We start from the raw sequence: 24351 nt of genomic DNA, 5'->3' as shown, positions 1-24351 counted from the left end.
TTTGGTATATTTGTTGGCTATTTGAATTTCTTCTGTGAATTGCCTCTTCGTATCTTTGCCCGTTTTCCACTGAATTGTCTCCCTTTCTTCCTTCCTCCCTTTCTTTTTTTTTTTTAGTGTGATGGAGCTCTCTGGAGATGAGAGATCTGTAGAAATATTTTTAAGTCTCCTTCACCATATCCCTCTTCTTTTTTTTGAGAATGAGCTATAAGGCAGCAATTTTTCAGGTGGGAGGTCACTGGACTTCCAATTAGTCAACAATATTTATTAAATGCTTACTATGTGTCAGACATTCTATAGGCTGTAAGAAAACCACAATGAACAAGAAAGAACCTCATACAATCTGATGAGAAGGACAGATACTAAACAATGGCGATAAATAAAATTGAGTGAATTACCACAAGTGTGTAAAATTCTGACTATAGGAAGAACATGGTGTTCAGTGACTCTTCCCTGAGCATATTTTGCTTTATTGTGCTTCACAGATACTGCATTTTTTTTGCAAATTGTAGGTTTGTGGCAACCTTGCATCAAGCAAGTCTATCGGCACCATTTTTCCAATGACATTTGCTCGCTTTATGTTTCTGCGTCACATTTTGGTAATTCTAGCAATATTTCAAACTTCTTCATTATTAGTATATTTGTTATGGTGATCTGTGATCAGTGATCTTTGATGTTACTATTGCAAAAATAATACAACTTGCTGAAGGCTCAGATGATGGTTAGCATTTTTTAGCAATAAAGTATTTTTGTATGTACATTTGTTTAGACATAATGCTATTGCACACTTAACAGACTACAGTATAGTGTAAACATAACTTTTATATGCACTGGAAAACCAAAAAACTCGTGTGACAAGCTTTCTTGCATTATTTGCTTTATTGTGGCAGTCTGGAACCGAACCCACAATAACTCTGAGGTATGCCTGTATAAGCTGAGGCCTGAAGGATGAGCTAGCAGAGGGGTGAAGAGTTTCCAGTGCAAAAGAAACCACATGTGCCTAAGACCCTTCCCAGTTACTAGGGGCTGGGGGTTTGGGGCCACAGGCATTTCATTTCCTAAAGGTGCATTTGTTCTAAAGTTGGTCATCGAGGACAAAGAGGCCAGAGTGTGGAGGACAGTTTGATTTGGTACGTGGCATCTCACAGAAATACAGAGCCCAAAGCTACCGACAGAGCCTTAAAAACACATCAGTGGGGCTTCCCTGGTGGCGCAGTGGTTGAGAATCTGCCTGCCAATGCAGGGGACACGGGTTCGAGCCCTGGTCTGGGAAGATCCCACATGCCGCGGAGCAGCTGGGCCCGTGAGCCACAATTACTGAGCCTGCGCGTCTGGAGCCTGTGCTCCGCAACAGGAGAGGCCGCGATAGTGAGAGACCCGCGCACCTTGATGAAGAGTGGCCCCCGCTCGCCGCAAATAGAGAAAGCCCTCGCACAGAAACGAAGACCCAACACAGCCGTAAGTAAGTAAGTAAGTAAGTAAATATATAAATAAATAAATAAATAAAAACACATCAATGCATTTGCTCCTCAGCGACTGGAAGGGCACTATGCATCGTACACGCATTTTCCAGGCTCCACACTTAGAGCAACATATACTTTCTATTCGTGTCCTGATATTGCCTTGGCATTGGACAAAGCTGTGGCTGCGGCTGAAATTTGTCCTTCCTACACAGACCTCAGGAAGCATGCACCGGATCCTCCCACCTGCTGAGACTCACATCTGAGGGGGTGGGAAGAACTAAGTGAGCAGGCATTCTAGCTCTTTGCTCCTGCCAAACACAGCAAGTATTTAACAGGATCACACTCCCTTGCCATATGTTCACATAGACATTTATGCACACACATTTTAAAAGGTTTTATATGCATTCTCCTTCAGATCCCTGAAAAATACGATATATAGATGCATATCTTTGACTTGAAAGTTGCCTCAGTGCCTGATGCTTTAAATATTTCCCTAAATTTGAAATGACAAACAGAAAGGACTGTTTTTCCTTCATTCCCCAGATTGTCCTTGCTCATTTCAGTAAGATTTCCTACCTTAGTGAGCTTCCTGGCTCACAACTGTTCCCCATTCACCAGGTAGACTGTTAAATGAAATGCTTTGGGCAAGAAAGTCACAATCCAATTCCTGGCAGGAATTTTGACCTAATAAAAACAAGATGCACCTTGTTTTATACAACAGATGGACTCTGAAAATGTTAGATATAAACTGACCTTTGGGAAATTGAATTCCCTCCCTTGCCTTATATAATAATTTTGGAGTGGATTTCTTAATTTCTGACCAACCTTCAGGTATGAGGGACTCCTAATCACAGTTTATGACTTGAGATAAGGCAAAGAAAGACCTTGAGTCATCTCCTCCCCACTTGCAACCTTCTTCCACCAACCTTACAATGACTCTTGTATTAGATTCTTAGGGCTGCTATAACAAAGTATGACAAATTAGGTGGTTTAAAACAATTTATTCTCTCGCAGTTCTGGAGACTAGAAATCCAAAATCAAGGTGTCAGCAGGGCAATGCTCCCTCTGAGACTCTGGGTAGAATTGCTCCTTGCCCTTTCCTAGGTTCTGGTGATGGCCATCAATCACTGGCTTTCCTTGACTTGCCACTGCATCACTTCAATCCCTGCCCCTGTTGTTATGTGGTCTTTGTATTAGTCAGCTTGGGGTGCCAAAACAAAGTACCATAGACTGGGTGGCTTAAACAACAGAAATTAATTTTCTTGCAGTTCTGGTGGCTGAAAGTCCAAGATAAGTGCCCGCCTGGTGACAGCTCTCTTCCTGGCTTGGCCTTCTTGCTGTGTCCTCACATGGTAGAGAGAGAGAACTCTAATGTTGCTTCCTCTTATGAGTACTAATCCCGTCATGAGGTCCTCACCTCATGACCTCATCTAAACCTAACCATCTCCCAAAGGACCCATCTCCAAATACCATCACATTGGGGGTTAGGGCTCCAACATATAATGAATTTGGGGAGGACACAATTCAGCCCATAGCAATGTTCTCCCCTCTGTGTCTCTTCTTCTTATAAGCACACCAGTCATATTGTATTGAGGGCTCACCCTAAGCCAGCATGACCTCATCTTAACCAATTACATCTGCAATGACCCTATTTCCAAATAAGATCACATTCTGAGGTACCTGGGGTTAGAACTTCAACATATCTTTTGAAGGGGTACATTTCAACCTATAACAATCCTCATTTATACACATGGGTCCCCCACTTTAAAGAAGGTGATAGAGGGTGGAGGCAGACTGGTTAGCTGAATCCTTTAAAAAACAACAACAACGAACTTCTATCCTCCATGAGTGGGCCCAAAGTAGGGACAGTTTCCACTTGGGAGGGGTAAGTAGATATCTGAGGACTGACTCTAGCTTGGAGGATGTACCTTTCCCGGGAAATCACAGTAATCACTGCAACCATCCCACACTGCCATCTAGAGCACTATTTCCACCACCAAAGCACCTCTCATGGGAGGTTACATGCCTTTTCTTATTTCTCCACAGCACAGCAGAGACAAAGCCTGAACTTAGAAAAAAAAAAAAATCGAGCTGAATTTTTAAGGAATACTTTATTAAAGTCTCCAAAAGTCAGTATCACAGTATCAGAAATGGAAGAGTAGCATCCAACTCACACATTCAACATTACGGTGGACTGGATATTCTGAAAAACTCACTGCAAACACAGAGAGATTCTTGATAACAAACAGCCAGCACTATTTTATGTGCATGGTTAAGAGAAATCAGTAATATCTGCCAATAACAGAAGCCAAGAACCCTGTTTGTGTACTGTAAAAAGAATATGATATAGCTTGTAGATAGTAAAGTGCACAAGTAAGTGTATGACCTGATGCATTTCTACATATGTATAAACCCATAAAACCACTATGCAGATCAATATTTAAAACATTTCCAAAACCTTAGAAGGCTCCATCATGCCTGTTTCTAGTCAATACCCCCAAAAGATAACCATCATTCTGATTTCTATCTCTATAGATTAGTTTTGCCTTTCTTGAACTTCACGTAAATGGAATCAAATAGTATGCTTGGTTTTAATGATTGGTTAGAGGAACAGGAGGCAAGGCTTTTGGCAGGGTAAAATGGTGAAGCAAAATTGAGACCCCCTGAAGATAGGAGCCATTAAGACCTCATCCTTGGTGAAAGAGCAGGCTAGAAAAAAAGTCTATCTGCTAGCAAAGGGGACCAAGAAGAAGATGTTTGTTTTAGGTCACAGCTCTGATGAAAAAAGTAGAAGACTTCTTTAAGAAATCATAATTATGGAATTCCCTGGCAGTCCAGTGGTTAGTACTTAGTGCTTCCACTGCAGGGGGCATGGGTTTGATCCCTGCTCAGGGAACTAAGATCCCATATGCTGTGTGGTGCAGCTAAATAAATAAATAATTTTTAATAAGAAAAAAAGCCAGTAAAAAAAAAATCATAATTATAAATCTGCCCTCATGTGGGTTTAAATGTATACTAGTCACATACTGTTGGAAATCCCAAGCCTAGATATTAATTTAAACTGTTTCTTGGTTGATAACATCACGAGTACCTGGCAGAAGCATAGTAAGCTCATTTTGAAGGAACATACCCCAAATCCAGGCACTGTAGTATTCCTACAGATTAAGATAAACAAGAATTACCAAATGCACAAGGAAACAAACATCTAAGGCCAAGAGTAAATTTAAAAGGAATCATAATTATAGTCCAAAGCACATCAGATATTAGAATTCTCAAATGCAGAATAAAAATGTTACACTTAAAATGTTCACAGAAATAAAAGAGGGACTTAAAGGGAACAAGAGACCATAAAAATGAAAAAGAACAAAGAATTTCTAGATGTAAAAAAAATAACAGAAGTAAAAACCTTAGTCACTGAATAAACCTCAGTGAATGAATTAAGCAACAGATCACACATTACTAAAGAAAGAATAAGTGAGTAGGAAGATAGATCTGAATTATCCAAAATGCCTTGGAAATAAACTAAGACGTGAGTATACAGGAAAGAAGATGAAACATGGATGTTAGAACATGGATATCCATTATATGTTTAATTGAAGTTTCAGAAAGATTGAAATAAAATTATTGGAGAGAAAAGATTTTGAAAGGATAATAGCTGAGAATTTCCCCAATTTATCAAAGATATTAATCTTAAGACTCAAGCAGTACATAAATTGCAGGCAAGGTAAATTTTTAAAACTATGCATTAAAGTGGCAGTACAAAATATCAAAGACACAGAGAATACTGTAAACATAACCAGAGAGAAAAAATAGGTTACATACAAGAAGACAACAGTCAGACTGACAGTACCCTTCTCAATAGCCACAATGGAAGATGAAAGAAAGTGAAAGAACATCTGCAGAGTGGTTAGAAAAGAAAACAAAAAACTATTAACTTGTAACTGTATACCTTGCTAAATTATCATCCCCAAATGAGGCAAAATAAAGACATCTTCAGGGGAAAACTAACTAACAACCGACAAAAAAAATCCCCAAACAAATCAACACTAAACAATTTTTAAGAATGTGTTTTAGAAATAATAACAATGATCTTTGAAGGAAGGCCTTAGATACAAGTAGAAATCATGACAAATAATTTAGTGAACATATGGTTAATCTAAAAGCTTATTGAATAAACAATAATAGTGAATTTGGAGAGTTAAAAAGATAACTGAGCAAGAAGTCATTGGACTTAAAATGATCAAAGGGGATTCACACGCCTTCCCTTATTTCCCATCAGCAATGAGATACTGAAAACAAGACATACTTGATCTTTTTTTTTTAATTTTTATTTATTTATTTATTTACTTATTTATTTTTGGCTGTGTTGGGTCTTCGTTTCTGTGCGAGGGCTTTCTCCAGTTGCGGCAAGCGGAGGCCACTCTTCATCACGGTGCACGGGCCTCTCACTATTGCGGCCTCTCTTGTTGTGGAGCACAGGCTCCAGACGCGCAGGCTCAGTAGTTGTGGCTCATGGGCCTAGTTGCTCCGCGGCATGTGGGATCTTCCCAGACCAGGGCTCGAACCCGTGTCCCCTGCATCGGCAGGCAGATTCTCAACCACTGCGCCACCAGGGAAGCCCTGATCTAACATTCTTTGGGAAGGAGTAAAGATATTGAATAATTTTATGTTTTGTTTTTGTTGTTTTTTGGCCACACCATGCAGCATGTGGGATCTTAGTTCCCCGACCAGAGATGGAACAAATGCCCCCTGCAGTGGAAGCGCAGAGTCTTAACCACTGGACCGCCAGGGAAGTCCCAATAATTTTAGATTTTTAAATAAATTTGTTAGACCTGTAAGGATAAGCAGTGAAATAAAAGCAAGCTTCCAAAATAGTAAAGGAAAAAATGGAATTAAAAATACTAATCTAAATAAGATAGGAAAGACACAGAAAAGTCAGGAAAAGTAGAAGTCACAAAAGACAATGGTATAAATGTCATAGCTATAATATTATCAGACAAAATAGATTTTATGGCAAAATAACTTTTTTGGGATAAAGAAGTTACATAATGATAAAAATTTCAATTTACCAGGAGGTAAATCATAGTAAGAAGGAGGAGGAGGAGGGAGAGGGGAGGAAGAGGAGAGGAGGAGAATTTGTCACCAGAAAACTACCCTAAAAGAAAGGGATGTCTCTAAACAGAAAGTTCTCTAAACAAAAAGGTAACAATAAAAGAAGGAATCTAAGAACATTAGGAAGAAAGAAATATCAGAGTAGGCAAAAATATGGAAAAATACAGTAGGCTTTTGCTCCCCTTTTATCTTTCAAAATGTGTTTGATGGTTGAAGCAAAAATTACAACCCTGTCTAATGTGGTTCTAAATAGAGGTAATACTTAAAATAATTATATTATGAATAGGTGAGGGAAAAAGGACCTAAAGGGAGGTAAGATTTCTATACTTGAATTGGTAAAATGATGACATCAGTTGACTGTGATGAATTTTATATATATATGGTAATACCTAGAGCAACCACTAAAAACTATACAAATACATTTAATTAAGAGTACAAATTATCTATAAAATAAGCTACAAGGATATATTGTACAACGCAGGGAATATAGCCAATATTTAATAATAACTATAAATGGAGTATAACCTTTAAAAATTGTAAATCACTATATTGTGCACCTGTAACTTATATAATATTGTACATCAACTATACTTCAGTTAAAAAAAATAAGTTATTGTTTTAAGCCACACAAACATACAAGAAAAAACCCCATAGATTAGCCATCAGGGAAATGAAAATCAAAAACACAATGAGGAATCAGCCAAGATGGCAGAGTAGAAGACCCTGAGCTCACCTCCTCTAGAACAATCATCCATGAAAAAGATCGGAACCTACTGGAAAAGATGCTCTACAACTAAAGACATACAGAAGAAACCACAACAAGATGGGTAGGGGGGCCGACTCATGATATAATCAAGCCCCATACCCCTGGGTGGGTGACCCACAAACTGGAGAATAGTCACAGTGCAGAGGTTCTCCCACAGAAGTGAGAGTTCTGAGCCCCACATCAGGCTCCCCAGCCCGGGGGTCCTGCACTGGGAAGATGAGCCCCCAGAAAATTTGGCTTTGAAGGCCATTGGGGCTTAATTTCAGGAGTCCTGGGAAATAGAGACTTCACCCTTAAAGGGCACACACAAAATCTCACATGCACTGGGACCCAGGGCAAAAGCAGTAATTTGATAGGTGCCTGAGCCAGACCTACCTGCTGATCTTGGAGAGTCTCTTGGAGAAGCAGGGGGCAGCTGTGGATCACCCTGGGGACATAAACACTGGTGGCAGCCATATATGGGAGCTTTCTACCGTATGGACACTGCTGCTGGAGGCCATCATTGTGGGATCCTCCCTCTAGCTCATCAGTGCCAAGACCTGGCCTCACCCAACAGCCTGTAGGTGCCAGTGCTGAGATGCCTCAGGCCAAGCAACTAACTGCACAGGGACACAGCCCCAGCCATTAGCAGACAGGCTGCCTAAAGACATCCTGGGCCCACAGCTGCCTCTAGACCTGCTCCTAAACACGGCCCTGCCAACCAGAGGGCCAGGTCCTAGCTCCACCCATCAGTGGGCAGGCACCGGCCCAGCCCTCCAGGAAGTCTACTTTAGCCTCTGGACCAGCCTTACCCACCAGGGGGCAGACACCAGACGCAAGAAAACCACAGTCCTGCAGCCTGTGGATCCAGCCTGCCCACAGCAAGCCAGACCCTGCCCTGGGACCAGCTGGGCCTCAGCCCTGCCCACGATTAGGTCAACACAAGCTTCAGGACACCCTGGATCCTGTACCCAATAGTGTCAGGAACCAGCCTCCTCCTCACCCCCCCACCCCCCACCGCCCCAGTGATCTGACACCAGCTCTGGGATCCCTGGGCCCTGCAGCCAGACTCCAGGACCTGACTCTGCCTGCCATTCGTTTGGCACTAACCCCGGGACCTGGCTTCACCCACCAGTGTCTTCACCCACCCAGAGTCTTCTGGGCGTGACTCTGCCCACCAGTGGGTCAGCACTAGCCCTGGGGCCCCCTGGGGTTCTACAGTCAGTCATTTCGTGACTAAGCCTCCCCAGCCAGCAGTCAGAAGCCTCCACACAAGGCAGGGTCTGGCAACCAATCAGACTAGGGGCCAAGCAAGCCTACCAGACTGCCCACATAGTCAGCCCACAACAGAAGGAGCCATGCAGCCCTCACAGGGGGAACCCCTAGAGAATATAGCTAGGGTGATGAGAGGGGAGTGTGCTGCTGAGACACACAGAACGTTTCCTACAGAAGGCCACTTCTCCAAGGTTGGGAAATGTAACTAACCTACCAGATACATAAAAATACAAATAACAACGTAGGCAAAATGAGGCAGCAGAGGAACATGTTCCAGACAAAGGAACAAGATAAAACCCCAGAAGAAGAACTAGGTGAAATGGAGATAGTCAATCCAGCTGAGAAAGAGCTCAGGGTAATGATCCTAAGTGTGATCAAAGAACTCAGGAGAAGAATGGATGCACAGAGCAAGAAGTTAGAAGTTTTTCACAAAGAGTTAGAAAACATAAAGAACAACCAGAGATGAAAAATACAATAACTGAAGTGAAAAATATACTAGAAGGAATCAACAGTAGACTAAATGATACAAAGGAATGGATCAGCTGAAAGCATTTCCTCTAAGATCATGAATAAGACAAGGACGCCCACTCTCACCACTTTTATTCAACATAGTATTGGAAGTCCTAGCCACAGCAATCGGACAAGAGAAGGAAATAAAAGGAATCCAGTTTGGAAAGGAAGAAGTAAAACTGTCACTGTTTGCAGATGATATAATACTATACATAGAAAATCCTAAAGACACCATCAGAAAACTACCAGAGCTCATCAATGAATTCAGTAAAGTTGCAGGAAACAAAATTAATATACAGAAATCTGTTGCATTTCTATACACTAACAATGAAATATCAAAAAGAGAAATTAAGGAAACAATTCCATATACCATCTCATCAAACAGAAAAAAATACCTAGGAATAAACCTACCTAAGGAGGCAAAAGACCTGTACTCAGAAAACTATAAGATACTGATGAAAGAAATTGAAGATGACACAAACAGATGGAAAGATATACTGTGTCCTTGGGTTGGAAGAATTAATATTGTTAAAATGTCCATACTACCCAAGGCAATCTAAAGATTCAATGCAATCCCTATCAAAATACCAATGGTATTTTTCACAGAACAAGAGCAAATAATTTTTAAAAGACCCTCAATAGCCAAAACAATCTTGAGAAAGAACAGAGCTGGAGGAATCATGCTCCCTGACTTCACACTATTCCACAAAGCTACTGTAATCAAAACAGTACAGTACTGTCACAAAACCAGACACACAGATCAATGGAAAAGAATAGGGAGCCCAGAAATGAACCACACGCTTATGGTCAATTAGTCTATGACGAAGGAGGCAAGAATATACAATGGAGAAAAGACAGCTTCTTTAGTAAGTGGTGCTGAGAAAACTGGACGGCTACAAGTAAAAGAATGAAATTACAACATTCTCTAACACCATATACAAAAATAAACTCAAAATGGATTAAAGACCTAAATGTAAGAGCAGATACCATAAAACTCCTAGAGGAAAACACAGGCAGAACACTCTTTGACACAAATGGTAATAATATTTTTGGGGGGATTCGTCTCCTAAAGCAAAGGAAATAAAAGCAAAAATAAACAAATGGGACCTAATTAAACTTAAAAGCTTTTGCACAGCAAAGGAAACCACTGACAAAATGAAAAGACAACCTACTGAATGGGGGAAAATATTTGCAAATGATATGTCCTATAAGGGGTTAATATCCAAAATATATAAACAGCTCATACAACTCAAGATCAAAAATCAACTCGATTAAAAAATTGGCAGAAGACCTGAACAGACATTTTTCCAAAGAGGAAATGAACATGGCCACAGGCACATGAAAATATGCTCAATATCGCTAATCATCAGGGAATGCAAATAAGAACCATAATGAGATATCACCTTACACCTATCAGAAAGTCTATCATCAAAAAGAAAAAAATAACAAATGTTGCTGAAGATGTGGAGAAAAGGGAACCCCCTACACTGTTGGTGGGAATGTAAATTGGTGCAGCCACTGTGGAAAACAGTATGGAGGCTCTCAAAAAACTAAAAGTAGAACTACCATAGATGTCAGCAATTCCACTCCTGGGTATATATCCAAAAAAACCAAAAACACTAATTCAAAAAGATATAGGCACCCCGATGTTTATAATAGCATTATTTACAATTGCCCAGATATGGAAGCAACCTAAGAGTCCATCAAAAGATGAATGGATAAAGAGGATTTGGTATATATTTACAACAGAATACTACTCAGCCATAAAAAAGAATGAAATTTTGCCATTTGCAACAACATGGATGGACTTGGAGGGTATTATGCTAAGTGAAATAAGTCAGAGAAAGACAAACACTGTATGATATCACTTACATGTGGAATCCAAAAAATACAACAAACTAGTGAATATAGCAAAAAAGAAGCAGACTCAGAGATATAGAGAACTAGTGGTTACCAGTGTGGAGAGGGAAGTGGGGAGGGGCATTATAAGGGCAGAGGATTAAGAAGTACAAACTATTATGTATAAAATAAGGTACAAGGATATACTGTATAACACAAGGAATATAGCCAATATTTTATAATAACTATTAATGGAGTGTAAAATTGTGAATCATTATATTGTACACCTGTAACTTATATAATATTGTACATCAACTATACTTCAATTTTTTAAAATTTGCACAGAAAAATCAAATCACTATGTTGTACACCATGAATTCTCATAGTGTTGTAGGACAATTATACTTCAAAAACAAACAAACAAAGAAACTCATAGAAAAAGAGATCCAGAGGCAGGATGTGGGGGGAAGAGGAAATTGGATGTAGGTACTCAAAAGGTACAAACTTCCAGTTAAAAATAAATACTAGGGATGTAATGTACAACATGATAAATACAATTGACACTGTTCTATGTTATATATGAAAGTAGTTAAGAGAGTAAATGTTAAGAGTTCTTATCACAAGGAAAAACATTTTTCTCTATTTCTTTAATTTTGTATCTCTATGTGATGATGGATGTTCACTAAATTCATTGTGGCAATCATTCCATGACATATAAATGTCAAATCATTATGCTGTACACCTTAGACTTCTATAATTATATCTCAATTGAAGTGGAAGAAAAAAGAATGGTTAATATTAAAAACACTGACAATATCAAGTGTTGGAAAATAATATGGAGCAATGAGGATTCTTATACACTGCTGATTAGAGTGTACAACTAGTTTGGAAAATTCTCTACCAGGATCTACTAAAGCTAAACATATATAAACCTTACGTTATAGCAATTCCTTCCCTTGTTATATACTCAACGTAAGTGTTCATGTCCATCAAAAGACATGTACAATAATATTCAAAGCAGATTTATTCATAACAGCAAAAACTGGAAACAAATGTCCGTCAGCAAATGAATACATAAATTATGGTATATTTATAAAATAGCATACTAATTAGCAATACAAAAAATGAACTATAGGGGCTTCCCTGGTGGCGCAGTGGTTGAGAATCTGCTTGCCAATGCAGGGGACACGGGTTCAAGCCCTGGCCTGGGAAGATCCCACATGCCGCGGAGCAACTAAGCCCGTGTGCCACAACTACTGAGCCTGCGCGTCTGGAGCCTGTGCTCCGCAACAAGAGAGGCCGCGATAGTGAGAGGCCCGCGCACTGTGATGAAGAGTGGCCCCCGCTTGCCGCAACTAGAGAAAGCCCTCGCACAGAAACGAAGACCCAACACAGCCATAAATAAATAAATAAATAAATAAAGTTTTAAAAAAGAAAAAAAAATGAACTATATATACATGCAACATCATGGTTAAATCTCACTGTGCTTTGCTGGGATCAAGCTCTCCATTGCAGTCAGGAAACTGCTCTCTGCAGTGAGCTGGGTAATTGTGGGGTGTACCCTGTTAGTTGCCCTTCTCTCAGGGATCTCGGTCTTGTGCTGCCTACTGTCCACTGCCTGAAAGCAACTGCTCATATATTTTTGTCTGGTTTTACAGTTATGGCAAGAAGACCAGTCTAGTACCAGTTACTCCAACATGGCCAGAAGTAGAAGTCCTGAGTCATTATTAAGCAATAGTATCAGGACTTCCCTAGTGGTCCAGTAAATAAAACTCCATACTCCCAATGCAGGGGGCCCGGGTTCAATCCCTGGTCAGGGAACTAGATCCCACATGCATGCCACAACTAAGAGTCCACATGCCACAACTAAGAGTCCTGCATGCCGCAACTAAAGATCCCACATGCCACAACAAAGATCCAGCATGCCACAACTAAGACCCAGCACAGCCTAAATAAATAAATTAAAAAAAATTAAACTGTTTAAAAAAAAAGGAGCAGTATGAACTGCACTCAGGAAAATTGGATGTAGGGATGGAGGAAAAATGACTAGGTAACCGCAGGAGACTTTACTCACACTGGAACCATAGACACAGGATACTTAGGTGAAAGGATGATTAGTAGATTTTTGAAATGGTATGATTGAGATGCTGTAATAGTTAAAGGCTAATCTGCTATAACAGAGAGACCCCAAAATGCAATGATTTAAATATTAAGTGTATTTGTTTGTGGAATAGTCTAGTACTCTCCATAGTCAGGTAGCTCTGCTCTGTGAGGTCATGCAGGGACCCAGGCTGGTGAGGCAGCTCTGTGCACTGGTCACACCTAACTTTCAAGGCTGCATTAGTCATCACCATATCTGGCAAGCTGGATGCAGAAGAGATAGTGATAATACACATACCCAGTGTTTTAAGTCAAGATCCAGAAGTGACATGCATCACTTTGTTTACATTGTATTGACAAGAATTAGTCACACTGGTCACACCTAACCACAATGTGAGCTGAGAAATATAGTTGATAGCTGGATATTTGTTCAGCTAAAATTCTAGTATAATGGAAGAATGGGAGAATAGGTTGGTGACAGGGTGTGAGGCGGCCACAATCAGCAAGTGTGCCATGGATGTTGTGGACCCTCCAAGTGAAATGCTCAGAAGATAGCTCTATATAGAGGTCTGGTATTGGACAGTGTTCTCAACTGGAAATGGACTCAGAAGCCATCAGCATATAAGTGGAAGTCAAGGACATGAATATTGATGAAATCACCCAAATGACTTGAGAACTGGAAGAGAACTCTGAAGGAGGAAGGGAGGAAGGAGATCCCAGGAAGGAAATTACGAAGGAAGGATCGGAGAAGTAGGAGGAAAACTAGGTAGTTTCAGAGAAGCCTAAGGGAAAGGAATTTCAAGAAGGGAGTGGTCAATAGAGTCACCATATGCAGAGAACGCAGATAATATAAGTACAAAAATACATTCATTGGATTTTATTATTAATTCAACTGGAATTAATCCAATCAATATATGAAGAATAAACAAATGAATGTTGAATGAGGTAATAAAGGCCCAAAGGATTAATAATGGAAACAAAAGGACAGATTAGGGCACTAGAAAAGGGTGATTTTCAGAAGGGATATAGTTGAAACATGATTGGTTGTGAGGTGACAATTGTTGAAGTTGGGTATATGGGAATTTATTATATTAACCTCTTTACTTTTGTGTATGGTTAAAATTTTCCAAGGGAAAAAAAATGGTTTTAAAAAATCCCTCCTTTCCCCTAAAGGGAAAGCTACAGACAGGGAGAAAATATCTGCAATATATACATATTTGACAAAGGACTTATATACAGAATATGGAAAGAACTCCTATAATTCAACAAGAAAAGACAGCAACCCAATAGAGAAATAGGCAAAAGGTTTGAAAAAGGACTTCACAAAAGAGGTAATACAAATGGCCAATAAACATATGGCAAGGGTCTCAGTCTCATTTGTCATTGGAGAAATGTAAACTAAAACCACAGAGATATCTCTACATGCCCAGCAGAATTACAAGAATGAAAAAAAAAATTATACCATCGAATTTTAGCAAGAATGTGGAACAGCTGTGAGTCTCATATAGTGCTGAGCAGGGTGTAAATTGGTAATAACCACTTTAGAAAATGGTCAGTGTTTACCCAAACCGAACATAGGCATACTCAATAACCCAGAAATTTCACCCTCAACAGAAATGTGACCCAAAGTCATATACAAGAATGTTCATAGCAGCACTATTTGTAATTGCCAAAGACTGGAAATAAGCTAAATGTCCACCATAATAGAATGGATAAATTGTGGTATGTTCATACAATACTATGCAGTAATGAATATGAATAAACGACTGCTCCATACAATAGAGATGAACCTCAAGAACATAATTTTAAATGAGAGAAACTATACACAAAATACTACATACTGTATGGTTCCACTTATATAACATTCAAAAAGAAGCAAAACTAATCTATGATTTTAGAAGTTATCATAGAGATTACATTTGGGGAGGATGGTGGAAGTAGTGACTAAGAAGGAACCAGGGGAGGTTTCTGGGATGTGGCAATTGCTCTGTTTCTTGATCTGGGTGATAGGTTACAAGCGTGTGTTGAGTTTGTGATAAATTAATAATCTTCACATTTAATATTTATATACTTTTATGGAGATATATTGCCCTTCAGTAAAAACTTTAATTAAAGGGGAAAAAAGAATGTATTTTCCCTAGATGGCTGAAAATGGTTAAGGAAGGAACAGATGGGGAAGGTACTGTCCATTTGTTCCATCCTTTTCTTATCCTACTCCTCTCCTTTTTAGCTGATTAATACATGTTACGAGGCATCAAAAGCCTTTCCCAATTCCCACCTATGGTCCACCCTATAGGAATATTATTTCAGAAAACACTAGTACTGCACTCAGGCTATGGAATAATTCTCAGATAAATAAGCAACTTGTAGTTAACACCACATATTCCTAGACTAAAAACTCTAAGCTGCTTGAAGAAACTCGAGGTCTCTGATTACCAGATTCTAAATAAAACACATATATTGTCCCAGAATGGGTTAATTAGATACATTCCTCCTTAGAGTTAAAGGAATGCAACTGAATGAATTATTGTAGTTTTTTTGTTAGCCCTTAGAAAACTTTTGAAATTGTAAAGGAGCCTTTCTCCCATCTCTGTATAACCCAGTCTGGTGCACATTATACCATAAACTGTCTTTTGCTTTGGTTATGTTACCGCTCATCCTCTCCACAGCCATGAAAATATAGCCGAGTCTGTAAGTCTGCCCTCAGTCAGTAACAGCAGAGAATATGCTTGGCTGAAAGCTGCTCTCATGTCTCCTGATCCCTGTTTTGGAGATATTTGGGGTAAGGGAATGAGTTTGGTGCTAAACTCTTGAGGATGGTCTTTAATACCTTATAGTTCACAGGTTTCTCTCCGAATAAAAATCCTGGTTAAATATATGCCATTTTGCTGAATAAATGTAAGTAGCATGACATATTTCAGAGCAAGTAGGTTATATCAGGACTAGTTTTTTCAACAGATGAACTCCTGATTCACTTTCCTTCCCAAAGATGGTGACGTGGGAAGTGTCCAACCACCTGTCCAGATCTGGGCTTTCAGCACCTGCTGTCACTCTATTGCCAGTTAACTGCATCTTCTTCTGTGGATCCTGGTAGGTAGACTGTTTACAGATTCTTGCAAATGTAGCGTGTCTTTTGTTAAATGATGAGTGTGCCAATTCATTCACAACAGGGACATCAACAATCTAAATTAAGGCAGAAGATTGGACCAAAGGGCCTTCACATTTGCTTCTGACACTCAGATTCTATTATTTTAAACAATAAAACTATAAGAACCCTCTCTCATCAAAGAAAAACCACTAAGTGCTATTAAAGCAGAGCATTATACATTAAGACTGGTCACAATCCACCATGTTCAATACTAACAAGTAACTTGAATAATACTGCCTTAAAAGCCCAAGATATTGCTGTGTTCGGCATTTTAAGTGATGTCTCCTATCCAAGCCTCTGGCAACGAAGCTGGGAGTCAGCTTGAGGCATTTTGTTCCAGAAACCTATTGTTTTAGCCACATGGCTCAGGAAATTAGTAAAACTAAATGGAGAGCATTTAAACAATAAAACAAAAGGGGCCCTGAAAATATCAGAGTTCTAACTTCCCTTTTGCCCCGTCTGAAACCCTACTACTTTGTCTTTGTGAAAGGACCTCCTAAAACTCCAAATTAGTTACCCTTACGGAAACACGTCACCAGATGCTTTATCAACAAACAGATGATGTTCTCAAAGTACATTCCCCAATGAAAAAAGCTTGTAGAATTTTACTAAGAGTAGCAACACTGACTAAATATACACTGTATATGAAGGTCATTTTTCTATTATACAACTGATTGCATGGTTTATGGAAAAACTGGTTAAGACTGTTAGTCATTAAGCTTTTATAAGGGAGCCAAGGAATGAGATTTCTGTCTTTCCTACCCCATCCCCCTAAATGAGTTTTCCAGGAAATGGAAACTTTTCCCTTTGTTGAAACATTCTAAAGTTAACTATTTCGAGTATCATAAAATGAATTTTCCTGACTTCTTGTGCAAATAGTACTGGTAAATGTTTTTCTTGATGACATAGTCACTGTCGGCAAGAGAGTGATATCCTCTCAGGAAATTACCTGCCACTGTACCACAAGTGACTGTTTTTTATTTTGGTGTTTTATTTTTTTTCTTAATATATTCTACCCCTTACTATAATACTATTGTAATTATGACTTGCCAGGCCTGCCTCTAGCAGGCTCCACTCCTACCCCCTACTCCATAGTCTCTCTACATGTAGCCTCTATTCTATTGACTGGGAAGCTAGATCACCGAGCTCATTCAAATTCTATGTAAAGAAGAAATTCTCTCTGAGTAAGCATCTGGACGGCTCTTCATTCATTCAGTAGATGCTTATAAGAAAACGCTAAGTGTTCATCAGTGGTTGAATGGATTAAGATGCGGTGTATATTGAATATATATAAACACACACACGTATACACACACCTACACACACACACACACACAATGGAACATTATTTAGCCATGAGAAAAAATGAAATCCTGCCAATTGTGAAAACATGGATCTTGAGGGCATTACGCTAAGTAAAATAAGTCAGATAGAGAAATACGTGTATCACTTACATGTTGAATCCAAAAAAGCCAAACTCACAGAAACAGGGAATAGAATGGTGGTTACCAAGGGCTGGGGGTGCGAGAAATGGGGAGACGTTGATCAAAGAGTACAAACTTCCAGTTAGAAAATGAATAAGTTTGGGGATCTTATGCACAGCATTGTGATTATAGTTAACAATATTGTATTACATATTTGAAAGTTGCTAAGAGAGTAGATCTCAAATGTTCTCACCACAAGAAAAACAATCATGTAATTGTATGACATGATCGTGTTCGCTAATGCTACTGTGGTAACTGGCGATATATAAATGTATCGAGTCAACACATCCTACACCTTAAACTTACATAATGTTATATGTCAATTATCTCTCAATAAAGTTGAAAATAAATAAACAAAACAAAAAGGAAACACATAGTGCACCCATCTTTTTGGGTGCCTCTGTATTTTTAAGCTCTTTTCTTATTAGATAAATATGCTACAAATACAGTTAGATATCCTCTATGTCAATACTAAGAATGAGTTTTAAAACAGACTGTGAATAAATACTCAAGCACCATTTGTTTAACATACAATGTGAAGAGCCTATTATCCCATCATGAGCATAAACCAAGAGAATGTGAAAAACAAGTAAGCAACTTAGCACCAGAGTAAAGGCGAATATAATTTTGACAAAAGTCAGTTTCCTATAGTTATACTTTCTACAAATGCACTTATTTTTAAATGAAAATATAGTAGAAAGAATCCTGAACAAGATAGGTAGATAGACTCTTATCCACAGGTTACAAAGAGGGCACCACCACCGGCTTTGGCTGCTTGACACATTGTTTTAAAAAAATATCCGAATACCGTTAGGTGGAGTATATACACTGTTGCCCCACCGCTCCCTACTCAAAGTCTGTTTCAATGGGCCCTGACATAGTCATATCTTTAACTACAGTGGTTGTCCTGAGTTCTGATCATTTATTAAGTGGGAATTCCTTCTGTTCTACCTGTTGCATAGGAATATTAGAGAGTATTAGAAAGTAAAGTGATCTACTGTGTACAAAACAATGAAAACCTTTGGTGAGAAGATGGTACAAAAAATTAAACAGAGATTGCCTAAATTGATCATAAATCAATGTACTCATATTACTGACAACAAAGAACAAGAACAGAATGATTAAAACACAGATGATTCAAAAATAACATTTAAACAATTAAATCCGTTTTTTCTTCTCTAAATTTTTAATGAGATCCATTAGCGAAAAGGACTCAACACTTCTCTCTGTACCTTTTGTCCCTTTGGTAGAGTTTTAAGGAATAATAAAATGGCCAAGGGGGAAAATGAGGGAGCATGGAGAAAGATTACATGAATATTCTTCCAGTCTCCCACATAATCTAAAGAAGATATTATTTTAAAAAGTATGTGACTGCAGGAAAAAAATTAAGATTTTTCTCTTGGAGTAGGCCATAAATATCGATATCTTCGTCACTATTAATGGGTACTAAAAATATAATCTCTTCTGTTTTATCTTTTCCACCTATACTAGATGGGGAGTAAAATGTTTGGTAAAGGGTAAAATTAGAAAATATTTTTAAAATTCAAGCAAACAATTATTTATTATCTACTCTGGGTCTAATGTGTTAAAGACATAACAGTAGATTATAACATTACTCCTGCCCTCAGGGAGCTTATCATCCTTAAAGAAAGAAAAGACTTACATAAGAAATAATTAGAGAAGACAGAAGAAAAATCTCTTGAGCAGAACACAATTATGCGTTCCACCATTACAGTTAACCAGAATTCAGTAACTAGAAAGCCCACATACTTGGAATCTTTAGTTAATTAAATTCACTAGGTTGCTCTAAGAATTCAAACGTTCTTTTTAAACACAGTTAAAGTTTAGAGTCTGTCAACCTTGAATATTTCCTTCAATTCTCTGCCTCCAGGAAAATATGACAAAAGCATTGTTTGCTATGCTTAACAATTAAGGGATGAGTCAAGCTTCCCTGGAGACCTCAACCTCTAGCAATTATTTCCTCCCTGACCTCACTGTAATATTTTTATTGCATGTCTAACATTCAAAAGGTATTATCTCTATTTTATGCCATGCATGTTGATATATTTAATGAATAAAGCACAGTTCCTACCTTAAAGGAATTCACCTGAAAAAGACACATGCATAGTTTTAATACAATGCAGCTATGTAGGACAGGCATGTACAAGGTATCACTGGGATATAAGAAGGACACATATCAAGAAAGGTCAAGGAGCAATGGGGTTGCTCCATTATTGGTGATGCTAAGTTTGATCCCTTGAGTAGGGTGACTACCACCTAAGCTTTCACTGTAAAGATATCTGTGTCTCTTTATAAGCTTGGTGGGGAAAGAAAAGATGGGTAGGAGGTGTAGAATTTCTGGAGAAAGTGGGATCTAGCCAGACAAAGTGGAGAAGAGGGGTGAAAACACTAGGCAGATGGGACAGCAAAGCAGCAAGCTGAGAAAAACCAGAGCATGGGCCTGAAGAGACAGGCAGTACAGAGTGTCACGACGGGTCCAAGAGGTGGGCCAGGAACAGATTATGAAGGGCCTTGTAATCCAGTGTTAAGGAGACTGGTTTATCTTCAGGGCTGGTACTATATTGCAAAAAGATTACAACTTGCTGAAGGTTGTGATGATAACATTTTTTTTCAGCAATAAAGTATTATTTAAATTAAGGTATGTACATTGTTTTCTTAGACATGCTATTGCATACTTAATAGACTACAGTACAGTGTAAACATAACTTTTATGTGTACTGGGAAAACAATTCCTGTGACTGGCTTCATTGCGCTATTTGCTTTATTGTGGTGGATTGGTACCAAACCTGCAGTATTTCCAAGGTATGCCTGTAGTCTCCAAAGTGCGGTGTGCCCCGGGACACTGGAGGAGAAATTTTAATTACCTTTTAAAAGATCTAGACTTGGTGTACATTTCATAATGGACAATATTATATGTATGAATTGAAATCAGGACCCTAAGAGGAGGACTGGGGGTCAGGAAGAGAGAAGGAAAAGCTGCTTTGAGACTTACTAGTTACTTAAGAGCATCTAGGAAGAGTTGTTCAACAGACAGCTGTACATGAAACTGAGGATCTGGGGACGGGCCTTTGCCTGGACACGTCGATTTGGGACATCTGCTGAAAATACGAGAGAAAAGAGCAGTGGAATGATGGCAGAACTATGAGAAACACAAACATTTACAGTAACATGATTACTTTTTTTTTTTGAAAGGAAAATTAGAGCACAAGGAGTAGTGTTTGTACTCGTTTAAAATTTTTAAAAGCTCTCAAATATTAATACAGAGTAAGTAAATGCTAGTCCTTACTATTCCCATTACTGTGTGAAAATGAGGCTCAGTGTATCATGAAGAGAAAAAAAGGTTTCTGCTAGTAATCCAGCAGCAATTCCGAAGGAGAAAATTTAATTTTCTTACCATTTTGAGGGGCAGTCAATAAAGGGTTTTAAAGTCCCCCATGAAACCTGGACCCTTTGAAGAAATGACTGATTACAGGGTTGGGCCAGGAAAAATACAAAGTGAGCCTAGAATACCTTGTGTCAAAAGGCAAAGAAGTGTTTCAAGATCACAAAGGGATGTAAATAGGACATAAGAGCTGGCTTAGAGGGGCTCCCACTTACCAAATTTGGGATGATTTGAGCGTCAAAAAGAATAATGAATTTTAACACACTGAATATAAAAAGAATCTGGGTCTACAGTGATATTTCAAAGCACAAGATGAAAAAATGGAAAGTTCTTCTTTCACACACAAAAAATGCCACTTAATAAATGTAGAATGAAGGACAGAATTTAAAAATCTTCAAGTCACGACTCCTATTTAATAACTGATTCAGGCTAATAATCATCAACAGATGTTAAAACCATTGGGTTAAAGTTTGTTGAAGAACAGGATACTCATGTGGCCTCACAGGTTCCTTCTTACTTATCAAGTGGAAAGTACCTTACATTGCAAAGATATGACAGATACTATCTTAGGCAAGTTTAGCAACACCAACAATGGGATGAACTGACATCACGTGCCTTCTGATGTCATACAAACGGGAAATACATATCATCTAGGCAATATTGTTCACTTTAAATCTAATCATGAAGAAACACTCAGACAAATCCAGAAATGTGGAACATTCCATAAGCCAACTAGCCTGTACTCTTCAAAAATGTCAGAAAAGACTTTTTTTTTAAAAAAAAGGGGGCAGGGGAACTGCTCTAGAGAAAAGAATGAAACAAAGTAGACTAAACCCAATCATAAACTTTGTCTGAGTTCCCAATAAAAACAAAACAGAAACATATAAAGATATAGACTATTTTGGGAGCAACTGGGAAGTAAGAATTGTATATTAGATATTATTAAATCAATGTTAAATTTCCTGGGTGTGATAATGGTGTGGTGGTTATATAAAAAATGTCCTTGTTCTTAGGAGTTACATGGTGATACATTTTAGTGGCAAAGAAGCATCATGATGACTGAAATTTACTTTCAAAGGGATCAGCAAAAAAAAAAAAAAAAAGAGAGAGAGAGAAAGGAAAAAAAGATTATAGACATAGAGAGAGGAGATAAAGCAAATATAACAAAATGTAAACACCTGGTGAATTAGATAGAGAAATGAATGTTCATTGTACTATGTTTCCAACTTTTCTATAGTTAATTTTTTCAAAATAAAAAGTCAGGAAAAATATATAAAGTAATCTATGTGTGGCCAATATGCTATAGTTGATTTTATTTACATGAATATACTCATAAATGATTTAATACTTTAAAAAAAGCCCACCATGAAATTCCTTCCCATAAAAGCTAACCAAGGTGGACCAACATCACCTCTGGCTAGTGTCAGCAACATAATTTGTCTTGTTTTTTCCCCCACATGAGTCAAGAATCATATTTGACTTACCTGTGAAATTAACAAACCAGCAAAACACTTATAGCACTCAGCCACCTTATCAAAAACAATTTTAAAAAAGCTGTAATCTTCTGGTTTTAAAATAATTTATTTCATAGGTCTGTTTTAATTTCATGTCTCAGAGCATACATTATTTAACCAAGAGGTGCTGGACACAGATTGTAAAAAGGGAGGAAACATTTAGGATAAGAAACCGCCTCAATTCCATTAGAATTTGATCCTACCTTGTAAAGTCTTGCTAGGATAAATTTCTATCATACTTCTTTTGTGCTTACAAAAAAACATTAACTTCTGAATTTCCAATGTTGTAAATAAAAATTTTTACATTTAAGTATGCATTCATATTGACACACAAGGCAACCAAATAATTGTCATCAACATTAGCAAAATGTATATTTCCTGTCACTGCACTAACATTAAACTAAACGTCAAACCACAAAAACATTGTGACTAACATTAAAAAGGCAAGCTGTAAGATACGCAAAGCTTATAAAGGACAAATTGCACATGGTTAAGATGGGACATCATTTGACAAGGGCTGGTGGTGTGCATATGGCTGCTTTTTTTTATAAGAAGGCCACCGGCAAACAGGGCAACAGTGTCGGCCCCCAGCCAACCACATCACAATGCAATTCTGATGGAACACATGACCACAAGGCAACCCCATTAGCAAACATCCATTTTCAAAATTCTCTAGGCAAACAACACATTCGGTACAGTGCAGCATATCAGCAGGCCAAGTTAACCAATCAGGTTCCATGTCTTCATTAGTGCTGTATGATCCATATGACCGCCTCTTCCTTTCATAAGGGCTGGTCTGACAATATTTATTGGCACACGAACAAGCCTCAGCATCACAGTGACTTGCTCTTCCTGGAGAATTGTGAAATACGCTTTGTTTATCTTCAAATACTTCCTTCTCACTGCTAAAAGTGTCTATGCTCTCACTGTCTGAGTCATTTTCAATATCTTGAGAACCTTCCAACATCTCCTCTTCAGACTGGACTCCAAGACATTTAAATCGCCACACTGGCAAGTTTTTTATATAATCAGTTGGTATCAGAGGGTGAAGCCAAAGGTCAGGGAAAGCTAATCGCTCCAAGAACAAGTCAGGGTCTTCGTCCCAATCAGATTCTACAGGAAAGTTCTGAAAAGAAGCAATCGGGTGGAAGAGGTAGCTGGTGTACCAGTCCCACAGGCTTGATAACCACTCTAAGTTATTGGCATTGACTTCATCATTGTTGTTGTTGCGCCGTCTCTTCTTCTCAAAGTAATCGACTAGTAAACCATGTCCAAGGTATGTACTAAGAAACAAGGCTGGGTGTGAAGAATAAAACATCCAGTCTGCCCTGACCCATGAAGCCAGCGTGGTTGTATTGGAATATCTCAACAATTTTAAGCTATACTCGTAAAAGCTATCTAAGTAAGGGAGCTGTAAAAAGCCCAACACAGGTAGCCAGGAAATAATTAATAGAGAATTATATGTCCCTAAAGTGCTTATGAGAACCACAAATCGTTTTATGGTAGCTCCTTGTGTGATAAATAAGTCCATCCAAGCCATAAGATTAACTAGAACCAAGCTCAAAACAAACAAATCATTTACTTCAGGTTGTAATGAGCGCAAAAATGAGTCCATGGCCTGAAGGGATATAAATTCGCCTGTGTGGTTTCCATACCTGTAAATTCCTTCAGGAGTTCTAAGTATGTATGATGGCATGTTATATACACCAATATCTGTCATATAACTCTTATTGTCCCAATTTTCCACATTTACAAAAA

This window comes from Balaenoptera borealis (assembly GCF_965194805.1).
Source record: "Balaenoptera borealis genome assembly, chromosome: 15".
NCBI lineage: Eukaryota > Metazoa > Chordata > Mammalia > Artiodactyla > Balaenopteridae > Balaenoptera > Balaenoptera borealis.
This window is presented reverse-complemented; position numbering follows the sequence as displayed.